This window comes from Lathyrus oleraceus, chromosome 3 (genome assembly GCF_024323335.1).
Source record: "Lathyrus oleraceus cultivar Zhongwan6 chromosome 3, CAAS_Psat_ZW6_1.0, whole genome shotgun sequence".
Taxonomy (NCBI): Eukaryota; Viridiplantae; Streptophyta; class Magnoliopsida; order Fabales; family Fabaceae; genus Lathyrus; species Lathyrus oleraceus.
In genome coordinates, this window is record NC_066581.1 from 277193424 (window position 1) to 277217645 (window position 24222).

Genomic DNA, 24222 nt, shown 5'->3' on the forward strand with positions numbered 1-24222 from the left:
CTTCACAAAACCAGATCCAGGCGCAGCTTGCCCAAACCTTAACATACCCCATGATTCTGAGACTGGAGTGTTTTTCTTGTGAGAGGAAGAGGGCTATTGCATCCTTTTAAATAGCCCTGCCTGTGCCTAGGAATTTCCGGTAGAAATAAATGCTTGGTCAAGATGCATTTATTTTTGCTGAGAAACAGTCAGAGAATCACCAACAAAATCTCAGACTATCTTTGAATACCTTTTATAGCTCTTGACTGTTTCTTTTCCAAAACAGCCGTTCCAGTGCATGGAGACCATTCCATATATGCAGTCAGACACGTTGCACGCGATGTCTTAACATTCCTGCATTCAGCCAGTATTCAACTTTCCACACTTTCCACACTTCAGTGGATGGTTACTCCCCCTGTACCACACAACTGTAGCCATCAGTCTTATTCTGGTTTATCAGACTTAGCCACATCACCCTCATAATTCCTAATGACTTTAAAATTCAGAAGGAATTAACAGCAATGTCCAGGGCAATGTCATGACATCCGGTCAGACATTCTTCTGCTCACTCAGCCTTGACATACATCACAGCATCCTGATAACTGCCTTGTCATCTGAGAACACACAGGCCACAAGCTTGGTGATTGCTTGCAGCACAAAGGCACAACTCCCCCTGTCATGGACAACCTACTCTCTTGGAGGTCACACATGATCATATCCAACACCCCAAGGTTGGACCTTCACATACTTCCTGATTCAAAGAGATTCCAGACCACTTGATGAAAGGAAAACATAAGACGCATCTTCATGTCTTCAAGAGCGCACCCTCTGTCCAACCCTCTTGGCTGAACACATCCACACTCTGTGTCAATTTCTCTTCTAACCAGAACAGAAGATCACTTCACAAGATGTTTTAACATCAGCTGGGACTTCCTTCACAGCATCACAAGGAGCACTATCTGATAGACTTCAGATATTACTGAGTCCTCAGCTTGGGCCAGAGGAACCCAGACATACATTGGGATATATACACTCTCATCCCACTACCAGAGACAGTCTTCCATAGATAGCTCAGAACTTCTACCACAAGCTCCAAGAGATGAATAGAGAACTCCTCCTTTTGTCTTCAACTTAATACTTTTCTGTTCAAAAGTAATTTGTCTCAGACTTTCCTCAAGAATAATCAGCTGCCTTATGTTGATTACCTTGATTCTTCGAACTCACTTCTGAGATAGACCAAATGCCACTGGTTGATTACCTCCTTCATGAATCCTCATATGAAAAGGTCAAATGCTGCTTTTTGACCTCCCCAAGTTTATCAGACTTCTCCCAAAGATATTCTGACCTTCCAAGTGAGACTTGAACTTCAAGCTTTTTGAAGTATCCAATCTGCAACCCTGTAGACCTTTCTATCTCAAGTTGATGTGCCACTTCACCAACTAAGAATCTGATGTTGAACCAAATGTCACAACATTGTGTTTTGACATCCAGCTGTTGAATTCAGCTCCTTCTTCTGCCACTTGAAAGAACTTCCTCCCTTCACAGAACAAGAGTTCAATGTTCTCATAGACTTGATTGTGGAACCAAGTTTGAGTAAACAACCTCCATCCTGCAGGTTTACAGTTAAGTCATCCAAGCTCACACCTTGATGAATCACTGCTTCTTCTCCAAAGACATCAGACACTCTGATGTATGAGTCTTCAGAAGGACCAGTTAGAAACTAACCCTTCAGCTCTACCAAGGATTCCACATCCTAAGGCAAGGCTGTTTCCATGATGTCAAGAATGCTGCCACTTGTTCTTGACTCCACAGTGTACATAAGCTAATGCACTTCTTTACCTAGATCAGAAATAAACTGATCCAAGTAACCACCATCAAGACTATGATGTCTTCTTCTTCTTGTGCATCCCAAGGCTGAATCATGTTTCTTGCCAGGAAACCTTTTCAGAGATCATATGCTTTTGCTGCCACCAAAGAGATAGATCATACCTCAATCTACTATCCTTCCTGTGATTTTGCACAGGGTCTTGAAGAAGAGATGTTCCAACATCTTTAAGAGCATCAGTTATCTTGAGCTCCAAGGATAATCAATTAAATACTTGTACTTGACACAAGTAGACATTGATCTTAAATCCTTTCCCAATCATCCCTTCAGATACTTCCACCATAAGAATACTTTGAAAATACTCTTCTTGTGTCAACATCTTCTGCTTGCAAGCACCTAGACAATTTTGAACGTCTTCCCAGATTAAATTCACCCTTAGGAATGAGAGAGATGAATTCTTCCTTGCAAATGTGTCACACAACCACCAGAACCCATGTGACACAGGTCAACAGCCAACCAGACCCTAGGCTGACCAGACTTGAGGAGGTTAACCAAAACTCCCCTTCAACTTAACAATCATGGATACTCCACACCAATATCCATGCATTGTACACATATGTCTCAACATGACATACAATATCCCTTACCAGTGGCAACTAACTCCTCCAATCACACCAATCAGACTTCAGCTGACCATAAGTACTAGTGAGACAAACATCACCAGTCAATAGTAGATATGCATTGCCAGAGCATATTACCTCAACCGACCTCTGAATCTTCATATTCTCACTCCTAGTAAGAACTGCCACTTCTGAACGTGGTGTTTGAATACCAAGATTCATGGTTATAACCCCCTTAAATGATATCACAGTCAGGTTACCCCATTATTGACTGCCAACATCCAGGAGACTTGTCTTCCAACACACCATAGTACTTCAGGGAACAACTATCCAACCCTGATCAAACTGCAGGGAGAAGCCTAACAGCAGGAGATTGCACAATGTCACATCTCAACCAGCTCAACTTCTAGGGATGACCTTCTTGAGCACACACCCAGTTGACCCTGCTCTTGTCAACTTAGCACACACAGATGTCTCCTCTTCCAGGTCAGGAGTAGGTTCCAAACAGAATTATCCCATTGTTTGGACCCTAAAAACATCTGCTCTTCAACCAGTAGCTGCATACTTGTTGAACAACATGTTCTAACATCACATAGAACATTGGTTTCACCTCCTTAGAACAAACCTTCCTTGAAGGTCTTCAAGGTCTTCATATACACTACTCAAGAGAGTAAGAGAATCAGTGATTAAGTGACTCTTACCATCCTGAAGTGAGAACGTCATGATGAGTGGACTTGAGGGGACTCAAGTATCTTTGACATCTTCAGTAGATTATGATGAGATCTTGAACACAGCAGCCTTTCATCCACATGAGGGGAAACTACATCAGAGTTTGAGTTTTGCCAGGTATTATGCAGCGGAAATCATAATACAACTCAACCTATGACCACACACTTCACCAGATTGGCCTCCAAGACCATACCAGGTTTGAATGTGATTTAGTACTGGCACAGCTGTCCCACACACAGGCCTATTGCCAACCTCCAGAGACAGGTACACACCATTCCTGTCATGAACAGTCCATCCACCTACTTCAAGGGACCATTCAGGGAATTACAGAACCTTACACAGGTTCCAGCATCAGTACTAACATAACTCCTTGCCAGCTACCAGAAAGTATCACCCATGGATCTCATCCAGAGACAGAACAGGATGCCTGCTCTGATACCAATTGAAATTCTGGCGTAGTCAGTATTCAGATGTTCTACTCCAAGTCATGACATCTGATCTAACATTGTACTTATTACAGCAAGACAGTTATTACACTCTGTACTAATGAGCACCTTTTCACAGTGTCACGACCTCTCCTTCTATGTCATCCTAGTAAGGAGGAACACTTAGTTATGTGCACCATAACATTCACTACTGTTGTTTTCCTACACAGTTATCAGCACGATGTCTCAATCCTGTTTTGGACATCATCTGTTACTTTGTTCCAGTTTGTTGGTCTTGTACTTGTATTTCCTAGATTAAGGTTGTAACAAGTTAAACTAATCTCCACTTATTAAGGAGCTAACAAATAGATTATTTGTTAGGTTCATTAATTGTAGCTTAGTTGTTAGTTTCCTAGATTTTAGATCAGCTGGTGGATTCCTGAAGAATAGCCTGAGAAAAATCCTGAAACAGAAAAACTAACCATCCAACAATATAGCATATGCTGTCAGGAATGAATGTCACAACATTCCGTCTGACATCCAAGCCCAGAACCATATGCTCAGTCTGTTTAGTTCCTGAACACAGACTGCTAAATTTGCTGTACTGTAAAAGACCAACCAGTCTCTACTTCAGTATCAGCTTACTGGAAGAACTGTCAAGACATCCAGTTTGACAATTTCACACTGCTCTTTTGGCCAGGTCTGATATGCTTTTTAAAACCAGACTTCACTACATACTGAACTGAATTCATCAGCTTATTAAACAGTATGTGCTGTTGTTGATGAATGTCAAAACATTCTGATTGACATTCCAACAGAAGGCTATGTATCAGGTTTGTTATTAACTTGATTGGCAGACTGTAACACAACCTGAATTATGGCAGACATGATTATAACATGCAGTAGGTAAACAAACACAGGAAATTGTTAACCCAGTTCAGTCCAACATGACCTACATCTGGGGGCTACCAAGCCAGGAAGAAGATCCACTATTAGTAGTATCAATTCAGAGTTAAACTCCCCCGTTTACAACTCATCACTTAATCCCTACCCAATGCAATCTATACCTAGGAACTCCTAGATAGAAACCTCCAGTTTCCATTCCTATCACTACAAATACAATGTAATGTGCAAACACCTTGAACTTGCTTCACAGCTTCATTCAAGAACATAATTACTCTTGCCTACAGGCTTTGAGTAACAAACACTCTCAGGTTTACCACTGAGAAACACATGGTAACCTTCCCACAGATTGGGAGGTTTACCTTACACACACCCCTAAAAATTCATTCTAAGAGTCTTACAAAAACTAGGTTACAATCAGCTATTTATAACCTAATCACCCAACTGGATTTTGGGCCTTCAGAAAGTTGCAGCAGACTTGTTCTTTGCTGTTGCAACTTCAGCAGAAAAATTCTGCTATAAACAAGGTCTTCAAGTTCCTAATCTCTCTCCATATATATCTCCATATTTAGAGCTATATATATTCTGAATTAGTCTTCAAGGCCTTCACAAGGGAGTTAGGATATTCACCAGATATCCTTGCTGATCCCATGACATATACTGAATTAATTAATTCAGTTTCCTACACATGTGCGATGTCACAGTCATGATGTCGTGACATCGTACATGACATGTTGGTCCAGATGTTGAACTTCTTCAACCCAACATATTAAAACAACAGAGATGATTACATTATTTGTTTTCTAAAATTACTGCCAATCCTAAGGAATCAACAAATTGTACTTAGTGTAATCCTTCCAATTATATAAATCAAAGAGATTTTGTGGTCAATCAAATTGTGCAATTGTTATTATTATATATTTACAAATAAAATAGTAAGTTCCTTGAAAATAAAAGCAATCAAGCATTGAATTTCATGCATCATTTGCATACAGGTTTCTCTTTTGCCAAATGTCTTATTGGTATTTCTTCTATGCTTCGGCCAAGCTGACTCATCGATACAATACCCGCGCCAATCACTCAAGAATTATGGAACATCTAGAGCAAGAAAACAGTTATTTGAAGGACAAGATCGCCCTCCTTACTGCCATTATGGAGTCAGTGTTAGCTGCTCAGAGTCAATCGTCTCCAACGCCTGCAACTCCTCCTCTTCAGAGGACAATCATTTCAGAGGTTGCTACCTCTACCATTCCTACTACTGCTGCTCACTTCGCGCCTGCCATGCTTGCCAGATTCCCGTGGGGAATGTCGCCCAATTTCATGCCTGAAGGTTTTGCGCCTACTTTCGCTTCCATGCCGGCATCTAGCCCGGTCATGTCTGTGCCACCACCGGTGGTTCACACTCTGCCTCGTGTTGAGGACACCATCTATCATTTCGAGCCGTATGAGGGCCTTGATGTTTATGAGAAGATGGATGAGATGAAAGACCAATTCCTTAAGTTGCGAAAGGAGTTGAAGACCCTGAGGGGAAAAGATTTGTTAGGTAAGAGTGCTGCAGAACTTTGCTTGGTTCCTAATGTGAAAATCCCGATGAAGTTAAAAGTCCCTGACTTTGAATAATATAAGGGGAATACTTGTCCGCTCAGTCATCTCGTCATGTATGCTAGAAAAATGTCGACGCAAACTGATAATGATCAGTTACTGATTCATTATTTTCAAGACAGTCTGACTGGTGCCGCTCTAAGGTGGTACATGGGTCTGGATAGTGCGAGCGTCCACACGTTCAATGATTTGGGTGAAGCATTTGCAAAGCAGTACAAATATAATATGGATATGGTGCCGGATAGGGACCAGTTGAGGTCATTGTCTCAGAAGGATAAGGAGACGTTTAAAGAATATGCTCAGCAATGGAGAGAACTTTCCGCTCAGATGAACCCTCCTTTGGAAGAAAAGGAGATGGCCAAGATTTTTCTCAAGACCCTGAGCTTATTTTACTATGAGCGCATGATTGCCAGTGCCCCCAGTGATTTTACTGAAATGGTAAACATGGGGATGAGGTTAGAAGAAGGTGTCTGAGAGGGACGGTTGTCTAAAGAGGAGGTTTCATCTAGCAAGAAGTATGGCAGTGGGTTTGCCAGAAAGAAAGAGAACGAGACTAATGTAGTATCTGTTGGGAGGTAGAGGAGGCCTTGTGTTAGAAGGAATCCATAACCCCGTCAACACCATCATCAAGTATCATCTATTATTCTGGTATTTTCTAACAATCAATCAACACCAATTCAGCAACAACGTTAACAGCAGCCACCGCAAAGAACAAACACGTACAACAACAACAATACAAACAATCATCAATAACCACAAAATTTTGAGAGGAAGAAGGTCTCTTTTGACCCAAGTCCTATGACTTGTGCTAAACTATATCCATCTCTGTTTATCAAGAACCTTTTGCAACCAAGAAATCCTCCACAGATTCCTGAACCACTTCCATGGTGGTACAAGCCAGAGCTTCATTGTGCCTTTCACCAAGGGGCTCCTGGCCATGATATTGAGAACTGTTACTCCCTGAAGTATGATGTCCAGAAGTTGGTTAAAAGCGGGATGGTGTCCATTGAGGGTCGTGTGCCGAATGTCAAAGCTAATTCACTACCTTCTCATGGTAACCCTTCTGTCAACATGATAGATGGTTGTCCTAGGGAGTTCATGTTGGTGTAAGCCCTAGAGGCCAATACTTTTGGTACTTGTATCGAATTATTTATTAATTATAAAAGATTTTTTTATTATGTTGGTTTAATAAAGTCCCTAGAATACCTAGTCCGTTTAATGTATCAAGTGTGACTTAATCATGACATCCCATTAAACATAAGGACACTATTCTTAAAGCATCCGTAGTCGAGATTTGTTATGAAGTGGGATAACATTAAAGAATTAAGACTATTATGTATATAGACTGATGATCACATCTCATGGATCATGGATAAGGAGTTATCAAGTCTTAAACATACGTATGAATATTTAGAGTAATATTTATACTGGATTGACCCGCTATGAGAATACTATATAGAATGTTATGCTAAGTGTCATAAGTTATTCTCATGGTGATAATGATGTATACCACCCTTTGACCTGAAACCACTATGTACCCTAGATGTAGAGTCGAGTGCCTTATTACTGATCAAACATTATGCGTAACTGGATGACCATAAAGACAGTTGATGGGTACTCCATGAAGTATGCTGAGGGACATGAGTGACCTAGATGGAGTTTTCCCATCCTGCGTAACAGGATAAATGTCTACGGGCCCAATATTAAACTGGACAAGGATGACACAGTTTATGCCTTGTGTTCAATATAGACATAAGGGTAAAAGGGTAATTGTACACATAAGTATTATCACAAAAGGATTTGTCAGATCACATGACATTTTTGTGCCTTGGGTAGCAGTGATGTGTTGCTAGATACCGCTCATTGTTTATTATGTTAAATACGTGATTTAATATAATTGCCAATGCCGCGAAAACCTACAGGGTCAAACACAAAAGGACGGATTGAAGAGAGATAGAGTAACTAAGCAACACCGTAAGGTACGGTGCACTTAAGTGAATTGTAGAACATCGTAAGGTACATTGTACTTAAGTAGAATACGAAATATGGTAAGGTACCACGCGCTTAAGTGATTTTGGCATATTATAAGATATGGGTTACACACACTTAAATGGGCTTTTTAGCTTGCAGCCCACACAAGTGGTTCTATAAATAGAACCCTTGTGCAGAAGCATTTATATAGTTGCAATTTCGTTTCTCTCACTCAAAGGCTTCATTCGTAGCAGCTAGCACTGGGATTGAAGGAATTCGTTCGTGTGGAATGAGTAGAGGCGTTGTCACCATTCAACGTTCGTGATCGCTCCGTAGATCTGCATCAAAGGTTTCAATCGCCACAAGAGGTAACGATTCTATCACTGATCTTGCCCATTTGTAAGGATCACTAAAGTAGGTTTTTTTTTAAAATTCCGCTGCGTTTTGGATCGCTCTTCTCCTTCAGTGGTATCAGAACCACTTACGAAACCATGCATCTGATAGCTGTTTATTTTCTGTATTTTCTGTATTAATACGATTAAAAGATAGAATGAATCAAAGAATAATTGAGTAATTAAATTTGGCATCATGTGTGTACGATTTGGATGATTGATGTTGACTATGCTTCGGAATCCGACGTTAGTATGGTGAAGCAGCGATACATCTATCGTCCATAGGTTACACAATTGAGATCGATCAAGTCATATATATGATATAAGTAATCCTGATGCAAAATACGGTATATATGATATACTGTTTCTATTTCATTCATTCAAACACTTAATGGTTGTTTTCCTTTGAGCAATCAATGGTCACTTGCTTCTTGATTCGGCATTAGTATGGTGAAACAATGGCGTGTTGATCAATCATACTAAATTAACAATCGAGGTGTGTTTGACGGTTTGAAATTGGTGCATTAGGGTTCATGACGGTACAAGGGTTGTGTTGTCAAAGAGTTATGCGATTAGGGTTGTGACCGCACAAGAGTTGTGCTTTAAAGTATCAAGTATTGATGCAAAAAACGACGTCGATTTCAAATGAATTATTCGCCGCGGAACCACCGTCTAACTCTGCGTAGTGTGATCGGTCTCCGCAATTTAATTTGGTTTTAATTAATTAACAGAATTTAAATTAATAATAATAATGTGTTTATTATTAATGTCTTGTGGTGATCGGTTATGGCCTTAGTTTTCCTTTATTTTGTTTTGGGATTTTTAAATACGACTTGCGTGTCGTGCCTCTCTTTTAATCTCTTAATGTAACTTCTTTTCTCATCTCACTCCCTCGTATGTAAAACGAGTTTCTTTTATGTAATGTAATGTTATGAAGAAATAGAAGAATACAATATCTGTAGCGGGGTATTCGTTACCATTAGAGATATTGACTAAATCTAAGGTAAACCATACAAGTCGAGTCGCCACCGCACTTCTATTTATCCAAAGGAATGGTTAGAAAGCGAACAAAAACCTAAAAGTTTTATCGAATCAAAAACTAGTAAAAATGTCAGAGATCGGGGTAAGGGGGTTGGTTATGCAATGGGAAGGTTTTAAGCACCCAAAACATCCTAGGTACTCCTAGGGAGCCCTTTTCATACTTGTTGTAAGGTTGGTATTTTGTGAAAATTTATTTGTGCAAACATGATTGAAGAGATGAGAAGAGAATATACAAATTATTTACATTTTGTGTTTGGATGGATAAACCCATTGCCTACGTACCATCTTAAAAAAAGGTTAGGATCAAAACCTCGTAGTTCGGGGTAAAAATTTCAAAAAGGAGTTGGTGAATTGATTGGTCCAAAAGCCTTAAGGTCTTTTGTTATCCAAGGGAGAAAACTCAACCTAAAACCACAAATCCACCATGTGAGGATAACTTCAACATGCTAGTGAGGGGTTAACCCTATAATAAGCATGGAAGACTCATTGTCCATCACTAAGGATATAGGTGAGTATTACATCTACCTCAAGGATAACTCAAACCTAATGGCTAAGGGTTATGAAAAAGTTTTGATAAGAAAGTGGCCATTGAAACCACAAAAGACATTTGAATGAGGTATATTTACCAATGAAAAGTATGTACAAAATATGGTCAAAGTTGACTTAAAAGTCCAATTCAAAATAAGTGTTATGAAAATAAATTTTGAAAATCAAAAGCATAGGGCTTAGGTTTTTAATGTTTGAAAACAAGTTAAATGTTTGCACAAAAGTTTTAGCTTGGGTTAGAGTGGAGGGAAGAAGAAGAATGGCTAAAGTCCTAATCATACAAGAGATAAGGGATAAGAAGTAAGACCACAAATGGAGTTCCTCTCTTGAGATCATATTGATGATCCAAGTAGCTCCCATCCTTTGGAATATGCAAGCAAGATAAGCAAATACTCAAGCAATCAAGCACACAATCAAAACAAGCTCCTAGGAATCTTCCAATGGCCTTTTAGATCTCTCTCTTAGAAGCTTATGGAAATGGTTCCTCAATTTGGCTCAATGTTGGAATTCCTAGCACAAGAACACACACATCAAAAAGTTTTATCAACAAACAAAGAATGAACAAGAAGGAGTTTAGAAACTGGTCCTTTCAAAGTCCTCTTCAACATTTATAGCACTCTAAAGGCCCAATGCCTAGTTTCTCTTTGACTTTTATAGCATTCTAAAGGATCAATGCCTAGTTGCTCTTTGACTCCAAATTTGCATAGGGAAAGTCCTAAAGTCTAAGTCCAATTGTTCATTTCTTTGCATTTGGTCCATAACAATCAAAACAAAACACAAACACAATGATATATATACAATTATGTGCTCAAGTGAGCAAAAGGAAAATTGCATTAATATAAACATGTGCTCAAATGAGAAAAGGGAAAAGCAAATGGATAATATGTACAAAAATAATAAATTGCATAAATGTAAAGAGAAAAAAGTAAATGTTAATAGTTAATGGTTAATATTAGTAGTTAGTGTGCCAAGAGGCAAATTTAGCGCTATGTTAAGCAATTGTAATTGGACTTATGTAGTAGTCATAACTATCTGAGGCCGGTCAATAATAATGTAGGCAACAACACAAGTTAGAAGTCTTGATTAGTGAACCAAGTTCCAACAACTTGCCATGCCAAAAAGAAGATGAGAAATGATCTTGTATTGGTTTAAGTCCTTTGCATGATTTAAAAAGCAATCTATCCTTAATGCAAAGTCATTCACTTGATCATTTGATCAAGATGAATTATATTTGAATCAAGGAAGATTAAACCTCCCTAATCAATGCTAACTTATCAATCTTTAACTCATTGATCAAAAAAAAGAAAGAGAAGAAGAAGATGGATAATGGAAATGAAGAAAATAAAGTGCATTAAGTGAAATGGAATGTACCAATCCACAAATATTGACCAAAGATAGGGAAGATCAAGGTCAAACCATAAAAAAACAGAAGTAAGATGAAGAATGGAGGTCAAAAAGAACACAATATTTTTGGCATTTTTAATATTTGAAAATAAACTTGAATTAAAATATTAAATGTAGGTGTTTAATTGGCTGCATTGTATGGTAAAACACTAGCTGGATTCTAATGTCTTGACTGATGTCATGACATGCTGTGGAGGTGTTTGTTTGACTGCATTGTATGTTATAATATCTAGCTGTACTCTGATGTCTTGGATGATGTCATTACATACTTGAGTAGTATACTGCAGGATTAGCTAATACAGGATTTATTGAATGTCAAACTGGATGTTATGACATTCATCCCTGTCAGCAGATACTGAGGAATAGAACAGTTGGTGTTCTGTTAGAACTCAATATTTATTTTCAGTCTGGTTATCAAGGAAATACCAGACCTGGCATAAGGCCTACTGTCTGAATGTCAAACTGGATGTTATGACATTCATCATTGACAGCATATACTGAACAATAGGCAGAGTGGTTTTCTGCTACACTTCAGTATGTATCTCAGTCTGTTCTTCAGGAGGATAACAGACCTGACATAAGGCTAAATGTGTAAATGTCAAATTGGATGTCTTGACATTTATTAATGTACGCTGATACTGAGGTATGGACAGATTGGTCCTGTACAGTTCAGCAAATTTGTACTGTCTGTTTTCAGGAAAAACAGACTTAGCATATGGTCCTTGACTTGGATGTCAAACTGAATGTTGTGACATTCATTCCTGACATCGTATGCTATATTGTAGGTTGTTTAGTTTTTCTGTTTCAGCATTTTTCTCAGGCTATTCTTCAGGGATTCAACAGCTGAGAGAAAATCCAGGAAACCAACAACCAAGCTACAATTAATGAACCTAACAAATAGCCTATTTGTTAGTAACCTAGATGTGGAATTTAGGGGAACTCGCGTGACCTTAATTTCAGGAAAATACAAGTACAAGGCCCAAGTGCTGCAATATAAAAGGATGGCAATCCTTCATTCAGAACTAGGGATTTTAGGCGTGAAGATTTAGTGTGTCCATCATACTTCACTGCTGTATTTTTGTGTGTCTTGTATTAGACGTATCTTGTAAGCCAAGCTATTATCACATAGATGATTGCATTGGTATAGGGTGTTCATTGAGTTGTAAGTGTTGTGTCACTCTAAGCTTTTAAGCGTGAGTGTTGTGTATCTTGATTAAAGCTGTTAAGCACAATCAAGAGTTGTTTGAAGTGTGACTTCATAATTGTCTTTAATATTGATTAAAGGTAGTAATCACTGAGGTGATTGAGGGGGAGTGAGTAGGAACTCTGATCTTAGTGTAAGATTGAAATTGCATTGGGTAGGTATTAAGTGATAGGGTTAAACAGTTGGTTTAAGGTCTGAATTAATACTACTAATAGTGGATTTCCTCCCTAACTTGGTAGCCCCCAGACGTAGGTCATGTTGGACCGAACTGGGTAAACAATTACTTGTGTTATTTACTGCACTTACATTTTAAGTTCTGCATAATTCTTGTCTGCGCAGAATTGGATGTCATAACAACCCTTGTGACATCGGAAGTCTGTTAACTAGAATTTCGTTAAAGAAAGGCTAAACTTCAAATTCACTTCAAATCAACTTTGAAAAGTCCAAGTGAATTATCCCAAGTTCAACAAGGTCAAACAAAGTTTGACAAAAAATTTCAGCATTTTTAAAAGTCAAAAACTATTTTTAATCAATTAAAAATGAAGAAAAATAACCTAATTGAACTAAAATCTCAAATAAATCTCAAATTAATTAATAAATTGATGAGAATATTTTCATAGATCCATCATCATTTAAAGAAGTTAGAAAAATATTTTTGTATTTTTTAAATATCAAAAACTATTTAAAATGAATTAAAAATAACCAGAAAAGAGAAAATTATTAAAAAATACCAAATGATAAATTAAAAAATATTAAAAATCATTTTTAGAAACTAAAAATTAAAAGAGAAATAATGCAAATGGTCCCATATTTTTTGGACCAATAATAAAAGAGATATGAGTTTTTGAAAATGAGATAGAATTAAAAAATAAAATGGAAAATTCAGAAATTAGAAAAAACCACGTGCGTTGGATGAATCCTCATTAATTGACGTGGAGGATCTAATGGAAATGAGCTACGCGCGTACCATAGTCCAAGGTCAATGAGAAACATAATGAATTAAATAAAGTCATAAGATCTGATGGCTATGATATAAATTGGAGATTAGATCCAAGGGCTCACAATTGATCTGGCAATGAGACGGTGGCCAGCGCCACCGTCTTCTCCGGTGAGCTCCGATGAAGATAAAAAAACACAGAGTTTCACATGCTAACTAAAATGAATGATCCAGGCACCATTCGAAAGGTGAAGTGATGTACATCACTCCTATGCCACTCACTTCCACTCTAGATTCCTATTAAGAGAGAAATCAGAGATGGAAGTTTGGTGGTGTTCAACTGAACTTTCTCGATTTCAACAATTAAGCACACAATAATGATGCCTCTATAGAGAGGACTTCAGACAACACAATATCAAGGCAAATGGAGCAAAGTATAATGAGTTTCGAAGCAAATTTCAGTCGAGCAAAACCTTTGGATTGTGAAGAATTGAGTCACTCTCTTTGGTTCCTTTTGCAAACAGAAGCTTCAATAGATCAAATGATGAAGGTCTAGGAACTTTAGATCTGAAAATTCAACCAAATGCAATTGAATTTCAGATCTGAATTTTTGGAGAAAAATGGAGTTGTTCCTTTAGGTATGGCTAGGGATTTAATCATGCAGCATTTCAGGCGCCTTCAGGTTGGAGAATTGTGAGGGTAAGGCATGGTATTTATAGATGGAGAGAGCTGAATGCATGAGCTAACTCGTGTGCATGGCAAATAGATTTTGCATTGCATGGCCTTGTGTGAGCATGTGGAAGGCCAAATGAAGGCTGAAATAACTTGCTGAGTTCATGTGAGAGGCAAATCGACGTGTACATTAAGTGTAATCAGCTCATGCATGGCAATTGAGATAGCTTTCACAAAATGCACTTAATTCTTCATGTCTTCGAAAATGATGCTTCCAAACTCCAAATTCTACCTTATGAGTAATGGTTAGAAAGTTTGTTGCATAAGGAACAAATTCTATGTTGATCAAAACTCCAATTGGGCTTTGGAAATTAAAGAAATTTGAGCTTGAAGTGTAGGGTGCAAAACATGCATATGTGAGGTTTCCAAATTTGGCCAATGTTCAAGCCCTTCTGTTTCAATGATGAAAGCTCCAAATGATAAAATCTTCAACATGAAAGTTGTAGATCTTTTCAATACAATGAATTTGGATTTAAATTTTGCATCATTTGGATTTTTAATGAAGACGTTATGGGCACTTGAAGTTGGACTTTTTCACATTTCAATGCATTTGGCCCAAAGTGACCTATAATGTGTTGCATTATCACATGTATTTATTTTGAGATTTTGAAATTTTGCTCAACATATCATTTGAAGTAGACACAATAAGATTTCCAATGCGTTATGTCTCATCCCAAAATAATGCAAAAATGAATGAGTTATGTTCTTGGGAAGTTGACCCAAAATTAGGGTTTTAGTCAGGATGACCTATAATGTCTTGGAATGGAAGATGACCTTCCAAGTTTCAAATCAAATTTTGATGAACAGGAAAGTTATTCATATTGTTCTTAAGAACATTTTTTATCTTGGGGTCATCTCCATTTGACTAACACATAAAAAGTTAGGTCTCAGTGCATTTCAAAATAGTCAGATGAATTGACTGATCAACTTCTCCAGTCCACAACTCATACCTTGATGAACTGATGATTGAGGACACTCAAATAAGTTCAAATATGCATGAAATGATGAATTAAAGAACTTCCCTTCATTTTATTTGACCTTGGGCTGAGGTTGCTTCATGAGCAAGGCATTGTTGATGATCAGATGAATTAGGGTTTTCTTGGGAAACAAACCTCAAACCCCTAGACTTGGTTTGATCAAAAATGATGAATTGAGATACTTGGGGAGCATATTTTATGGATGAGAGCTTTGGGAACCATTACCATGTTTGCTTTCATCTCCTCTTGACCTTATCATTGAACAAAGGATCTCCTAGAAGCTTTTAGACCTTGTGATTGCTCAAGCTACAAACAAGAAATGTTAGTGACATATTTTTGTGCTTTTGGTTAGTAAATAAAATGAGAAAAGCAATGATATACAATTCAAGCATGCTTGGCGATCTCAAACCAATTACAAGAGGTCCCATCCAAAGGCAAAGGGAACCAAGATGCTCATGATCCTTGAGGCTTTGCAAATGCAATGTTATGATTCCATGAGGGATCTTAGGGCCAAACTTGGGGTCTTACAGATGCCCCTATTTAAGGTCATTCTAGCCGGAGATATGAAGGTTAAAATCTTCATCTCGACGAAGTAGAATGGGCTTAAATAATAACAAAGAGACGAATTTTGGTCCCTAAGAGACCTCATGATGCAAATGTATGTATGCAAAAAGGGTAATACTTCATGGGGATATGTGTCCACAAAGAGAAAAGAAATCCGGAGAAAATGACAATCCATATGAGTAAATCACCCCATGAGACAGAGACTCTGGGACTCTAATGGGGATAAGGAATGGGTAAATGGCGTGAGCAGGGCACGACTTAAAACTTAGCGAAAGACACGAGCAGAATTCCGAAAGAATAAATCAGTGAAAAGACCCGAGCTGACTCTAAGGCGCACGTATTGAGGAATATGCCAATACAACAGAACTATCCACAAAGGATACTTCGGATGAAAATCCGGACTCGGATGGGGAGAATCCACTAAGGGACCTCGCTGGGGAACATCCAAACGGGACTCCTCCAGGGAAACACCAGGGCGAGGTATTACCGGTTACTAGGTAACAAGCTCAAGGAGACATGTGATCCGAACACCGGTATAAGGGTGAAAGAACAACATGCTCGGGGAGAATGAATATCTAAGACCAGTATACAGGTGAGAGATATCAAACATCTGAAATCATCTTAGGAAAACCTAAAAAGGTATATTTCAACTCAGGAAAATCTGACTCCACAGGGGACAAAGGTCAAAATTGGGAGCAGAGAGGAAGGAACACAAGGGATACCGGTTACTGGGCATATAATAGGTGACCAACAAAGGTGTGAATTGGGGAATATTCCCAAGACACTCATCATCCAAAAGAGGGCTGAAAAGCAAACTCGATTACAAGATGGACATTCGAATCCGCAAAAAGGGGTACGAATCTTACTCGACTGGGGAAGAACAAAGACTTCGACTGAAGAGCACATGAGATATATTATCTATTACCGTCAGAACGTAGATAACATACTTGCATGGAATATTATCCACAACTGGTTACTGGGTAAATAAAGGATAAATCGACCGAAAAGAAAGGACATCGGAGATACCGAAAACTAGGTATAAAATAATGACCAATCAAAGGGAGAAACGATCATTACCGACAAACGGCAAATGAAAGATGACTCGCTGAGGATACATTGATAAAGGCAATGATCCGGGAGATATACTCAAAAAGGGCGAAGGACTATCAATACCGAATATTGGATAACGATAACCGTCAAGGAGGGGATTACATCTACCAGATACTGGGTAGAAAACCACGGAAAAGTAACCGTCATCGGTTAGGATGAACAAAAAGGTTAGCTATGCCAAGGGGATAAAAATAGGGTTTACAACTACCGATATAAAGGTAGAAAACCACAGACTCCGTCGTGGAAAAGATGGATAATTACTGGTTACTGAGCAATCATTCATCCAAACTATGGGGAAATGCAAGGATAATCTTCAGGAGCCAAATCTAGGAACAAACTAGAGATGCACAATGAAACAAGACCCATCCATATGAGGATATAACTCAATGAGGGGTTCCATCCCAATATATGTGTTGGGAGGAAACAGAAACAACCATCATCCACGAGGACATAACTCGGTGGGGAATATGGAAGAAAGGATAAACATTTTCTACTTATGGGGCTGACTCTTTATGGGGAGATCCGACACAAACAACCTGCTTGGGGAATACATTACCCACTAGCAACAGATGACAAACAAAGGTATATGGAAAAGGATGCAACATGAATATCTGAATGTTAAAACTATGCATATAGGCGTGGTTTATGTATGATGAATGCTGACAGAACAGACATATCTATCACAAACGAGTCCACTGATCGATTGAATAACCATCCGGTACTACATCTCAAGAGAGAAAGCCAGGCTTAGTAGAGAACATCCCATCTGCTGGGGATCAGGGGTACCAGGAAACAAAGATTTCTGCAGGGGAATGAACAACAACCATTCCAACTGGGAACAGTATCATGGCACAGATAAGCCCTGCTGGGGAAGCCACTCCACTGGGGAAATTATCAAAGGGGAGGATGGATCTTCGTGGGGAACAACCACCAATCAGAAGCTTCCAAAGGTCGCCAAACCAAGAGCTCACACCTGCTGAGGAGGAAGGAAGCTGAATATCTTTACCACACACTCTGCTCGGGAGGGAAAACCACAAAAGGCTCCGGAGGAAGAGGATACACACATGCCAGGAATATGAACAAATGTCTTACCCTGTCGAGAATCCTACCATCTTTGGGAGAGCACTGAAGACATCCCCAGTATCCTTTTATCATTGTGAATGTTCACTTTGTTTAAAAAAGAGTTATGAAAAGTTTAATTATTTAAAAACAATGATATTTCTCAATTAAAACATGCAAAACATTTGTTGAATAGGGACAAATAAGAGTGTAAATAATTGGATAAAGGCTCAAATTTATTTGATGGAATAGTAGTCTACAAATGGCAAGACTCCATAGATCTTTACAAATTTGAAATTGGTGATATATATTGGAAAAGGGATACATTAAACATAATGAACATTTCTCCACCAATTCTGAATCTGATGTATTTGAAGCTTCAGTTGATGATGACTGAGCGAGAATCTCTGACGGATGACAGTTTGTAGAACACAACCTTGTCAGGATGCAGTTACTTGCCAAATCCCTAATTTTTGCCTAGATTGCCCCAGGACGAGGTACTCAATCTAGCGGGATACATATTTTTTTTTATGTCTCTAACTTTTTCCTGGATCGCCCTTTCGGGTTTTCAATCCACCGAGACGCTCATTTTTGCCTAAGCTGCCCCTTCGAGTTTTCAACTTAGCGAGCTATTCTGTTTTTATTTTTAGGCGAAGTATTTCTTGACTGTAACTGAATTCACAGGACGAGTGAAATCCTCCCCATCCATAGTTGTAAGTATCAGCACACCACCTGAAAAGGCTCTCTTGACAACATATGGACCTTCATAGTTTGGAGTCCACTTGCCCCTGGAATTGGGCACGAAAGAAAAAACTTTCTTGAGCACAAGGTCACCTTCTCGGAACACACGAGGCTTGACCTTCTTATCAAAGGCTTTCTTCATCCTTTGCTGATATAATTGACCATGACACATGGCAGTCAATCTCTTCTCTTCAATCAAGTTCAGTTGGTCATAACGACTCTGAACCCATTCAACATCAGTCAACTTGGCTTCCATCAAAACTCTCATTGACGGGATCTCCACTTCTACTGGGAGTACAACCTCCATGCCGTAAACAAGAGAGAAAGGGGTTGCCCCTATTGAAGTGCGGACGGACGTACGATATCCATGCAAAGCGAATGGCAGCATCTCATGCCAATCTTTGTACGTAACAACCATCTTCTGGATAATCTTCTTGATATTCTTATTAGCAGCTTCAACATCCCCATTCATCTTGGGTCTGTAAGGAGAAGAATTATGATGTGCTATCTTGAACTCACTACACAGCTCTTTCATCATCTTGTTGTTCAAGTTAGATCCATTATCAGTAATGATCTTATCTGGCACCCCATAGCGGCATATGAGTTGATTCTTGATAAATTTCACAACCACCTGCCTGGTCACGTTTGCGTACGATGCCGCTTCAACCCACTTGGTGAAGTAATCAATTGCTACGAGAATAAATCTGTGACCGTTGGACGCTTTTGGCTCTATCATACCAATCATGTCGATTCCCCACATAGAAAAAGGCCATGGAGATGAAATCACATTCAGAAGTGTCGGAGGAATATGAATCTTATCCGCATAAATCTGACATTTGTGGCATTTCTTCACATATTTACAGCAGTCAGACTCAATTGTCAACCAATAGTAGCCTGCTCTCAACATCTTTCTAGCCATGGCATGTCCATTGGAATGAGTATACCAAATGAACCCTCATGGGCCTCAGTCATTAACAGGTCTGCTTCGTGTCTATCCACGCATCTGAGCAGCACCATATCAAAATTTCTCTTATAAAGCACATCGCCATTGAGGTAGAAACTTCCAGATAATCTTCTCAAAGTCTTCCTATCTTTCACAGATGCCCCAGGCGGGTAAATCTGACTCTGAAGGAAGCACTTGATATCATAATACCATGGCTTATCATTTTGCACCTCCTCTACTACAAATACATGAGCTGGTCTGTCCAAGCGCATCATAGTGATATTGGGAACTTCATTCCAAAGTCTTACCACAATCATCGAAGCAAGTGTAGCAAGAGCATCTACCATCCGATTCTCATCTCGAGGAATATGATGGAAGTCAACCTCAGTAAAGAATGTTGAAATCCTCCTCGCATAATATCTATATGGGATGAGGCCAGACTGATTCGTTTCCCACTCACCCTTAATCTGATTAACAACAAGGGCCGAATCGCCATAAACATCAAGATGCTTGATCCTTAGGTCAACGCACTCTTCCAATCCCATGATACAGGCCTCATACTCAGCCATATTATTCGTGCATTTGAAAGTTAGCCTTGCTGTAAAAGGAAAATGTGTGCCCTGAGGAGTAATAATCATTGCCCCAATACCATTTCCATATTGATTTACAGCACCATCAAACACCATACTCCATCTGGAACCAGGCTCTGGCCCTTCATCAAGCGTAGGCTCATCACAATCTTTCATTTTCAAATACAGAATTTCCTCACATGGGAAGTCATACTAAACTGACTGATAATCCTCAATTGGTTGATGTGCCAAGTGGTCAGCCAAGATACTACCTTTTATCGCCTTCTGAGCTCGATACTCAATATCGTACTCAGATAACAACATCTGCCAACGGGCAATCCTCCCAGTTAAAGCAGGCTTCTCAAAGATATACTTGATTGGATCCATTTTGGATATCAACCAAGTCGTATGATTCAACATATACTGGCATAAGCGCTTAGCAGCCCAAGCTAAAGCACAACATGTTTTCTCAAGCATTGAGTATCGAGACTTACAATCAGTGAACTTCTTACTCAGGTAGTAGATATCATATTCTTTCTTTCCTGGTTCATCTTGCTGACCAAGGACACAACCCATAGAGTCCTCAAGAACTGTCAGATACATAATCAATGGTCTCCCTTCCACAGGCGGAGACAGAATCGGAGGCTCAGACAAATACTCTTTAATGCTATCAAAAGCTTTTTGGCAATCCTCGGTCCAATCATGAGACTGATCTTTCCGGAGGAGCTCGAATATCGGTGCACATGTGACAGTCATGTGGGATATAAATCTGGAAATATAATTCAAGCGGCCAAGAAAACCTCGGACTTGCTTCTCGGTTTTGGGCGCAGGCATCTCTTGTATTGCTTTGACCTTTGCGGGATCAACCTCAATACCTCTCTCGCTGATAATAAAGCCCAATAACTTGCCGGAACGGACTCCAAATGTACACTTGTTAGGATTCAGGCGAAGTTTGTACTTCCTCAAGCGCTGAAAAAGCTTCAACAAGTGCTCAACATGTTCAACTTCCGTTCTTGACTTTGCAATCATATCATCAACATATACCTCGATCTCCTTATGCATCATATCATGAAATAAGGTATTCATAGCTCGTTGATACGTGGCTCCGGCGTTCTTCAAACCGAAGGGCATCACTCGATAACAGAATGTTCCCTAAGGTGTGATGAATGTTGTCTCCTCCATATCCTCGGGTGCCATTTTGATCTGATTATATCCGGAAAATCCATCCATAAATGAGAAGACATTGAATTTAGCTGTATTATCTACCAATATCTCAATATGGGGTAAAGGGAAATCATCATTCGGACTAGCTTTATTCAAGTCTCTATAGTCCACACACATTCGGACTTTTCCATCTTTCTTAGGCACGGGCACAATATTAGCCACCCATTGAGGATATGTAGAAGTCACCAGAAACCCTGCATCAATTTGCTTCTGAACTTCTTCCTTGATCTTTACTGCCATATCGGGATGAGTTCTTCTGAGCTTCTGCTTTACAGGCACGCACTCAAGCTTTAAAGGCAGGAAATGTTGCACGATATCTTTATCCAGACCAGGCATGTCTTCATATGACCAGGCAAAGACGTCGACATATTCTCGTAGCAACTCAATCAACTCCTTCTTAACAGACTCTTCCAGGAGTGCCCCAATCTTCACTTCTCGCACACAATCTTCAGACCCCAAGTTGACTGTTTCCATATTCTCAAGATGCGGCTGAATGATCTTTTCTTCATGCTTAAGTAGACGGGTAATCTCGTTAGGAATCTCTTCAACATCATCTTCTTCCGCCTCAAATACAGGGAATTCAAAGTTGGGAGATGATGTTGGATCATTATGTTCAATGGGTTTGATTAACCTGCATAATGATTTTGGATATAAAAGATTTTAGAATTCAAACAAGGCAAATCATTATGCAGATGAAAAGATTGATTTTATTCTTATTTTTAGGGTTTTATGTGATCACCATTTTCATGCAAAAGCGAAAAGGGATTTTTTTTTGGAAAAACAAACATTTAACATGAATTTATTGAATGAAAATATCATTGTATTTATGCACCAACAATGTCATCACTCCTCCTTTTGGCATGGGAGAAGGGTTTTTAAACACAATGATCATTACTTTGACTTATGGATAACTGTCGGAATATCCACAGCGACCCAATTATTGCAGATCCCTCCAGGGATGATGAAATTACCAGAATCCTCTGCATCCTCTTCCAGAATGGCAGCAGCCTCTTCGTCTTGACCGGTGTGGATAAATCCACCACTCTTGAACAACCCTTGCTTGTTGAAGACACCATAAGAATACCCTATGCCAGCCCGGGATTTGTTGTCTTCCAGCTCAATCATTTGCCTCAAACCGGCAGTTGCACCATGCTCAATGGCCAACTTCGCATCTTTATAGGAAGCAAATGAAGGAGTTCCCTTCTTAATAGGTTCAGCAATAGATAAAGCTTGGAACGGAGTTCCAACTTCATCCTCAGCGTCTATATATGAGAAGGAAGACAAATGGCTAACCAGGAGAGCCTTTTCTCCCCCTACCACCACCAGCTTCTTATTCTTCACAAACTTCAATTTTTGGTGTAGGGTGGATGTCACGGCACCTGCCTCGTGAATCCATGGTCTTCCTAAGAGACAACTATACGATGGGTGAATGGCCATAACCTGAAAGGTAATCTGGAAATTACTTGGTCCAATTTTGACTGGGAGATCAACCTTTCCAATCACAGTTTTACGCGACCCATCAAAAGCCTTCACAACTACTCCACTCTGCCTCATGGGAGGCCCCTGATATGATAACTTTGCAAGAGTGGTCTTTGGCAATACATTTAATGACGACCCAGTGTCCACCAGCACATTGGACATGGCATCATCCTTGCAACTCATAGAAATGTGTAATGCCAAGTTGTGGTCTCTTCCCTCCTCGGAGAGATCAGCATCACAAAAACTCAAATTGTTACATGCGGTGATGTTTGCAACAATGTTGTCAAATTGTTCTATCGTGACATCGTGATCCACATACGCCACGTCCAACACCTTCTGCAGAGCTTCTCGGTGTGGTTCTGAATTCATCAGCAAGGATAATACAGAGATTTTGGATGGCGTTTGTAGAAGCTGATCTACCACGTTGTACCCACTTCTCTTGATGAGCCTCAACATCTCATCACAGTCTTCTTTTGCATTGCCACTCGGGCCAGCAGAAGCAGGATTTCTCAACGTAGAGGCAGGTTTAGCAACAAGTGCCGGATTCGGAGCGTTCACAGCATTCCCAATCGGGCTTTCAGCATAATCAGCATTGTCGTTCCTTCGAGCGTCAGCTTGCGGCTTTGGCGGGGCCGAGAAAACACGACCGCTGCGGGTTAGGCCGCTGACGTCGGCAATATTAACAACAGACGAAGAGGACAGGGGCACCTCTTTCCCATTCTCCAGTGCTACAACGTTGTAGTGATAGGGGACCTCCTTCTCAGAAGAGTAAGGTATAGGGCTGAATGGCTTAATAGTCAGAGCAGGAGAAACCTTCTGCTTGCTACCATCATACTTGATGACAACAGGCTCAGGTATCCGAAATACCGGAGAAATCACATTGACTTCAACAGCATCTTCGTCAACATTTATGTTTTGAAGGATCTCAATGACTCCCTCATCCAGCATTTCCTGAACATCCTTGCACACCTGGCGACAACCTCTCTGATTAATAGAATAGACTCGACATCCATCATGGTCATGTTCATAATGGCTATAATCATACAGCAAACGATGCATCTTGACCAGTGATTGTCGAATGTGACTGACGTATTTGACCTTGTACTTGCCAGGACAGCCCTGAACCATATTGACAGATTTCCCATGCTCGGACAATGGGTTCTTCTTCACATTCGGACCTACGTCCTCGAAAAACAAAATCCCACTTCTCACAAGGTCTTGCACCTTGGTCTTCAAGGTATAACAA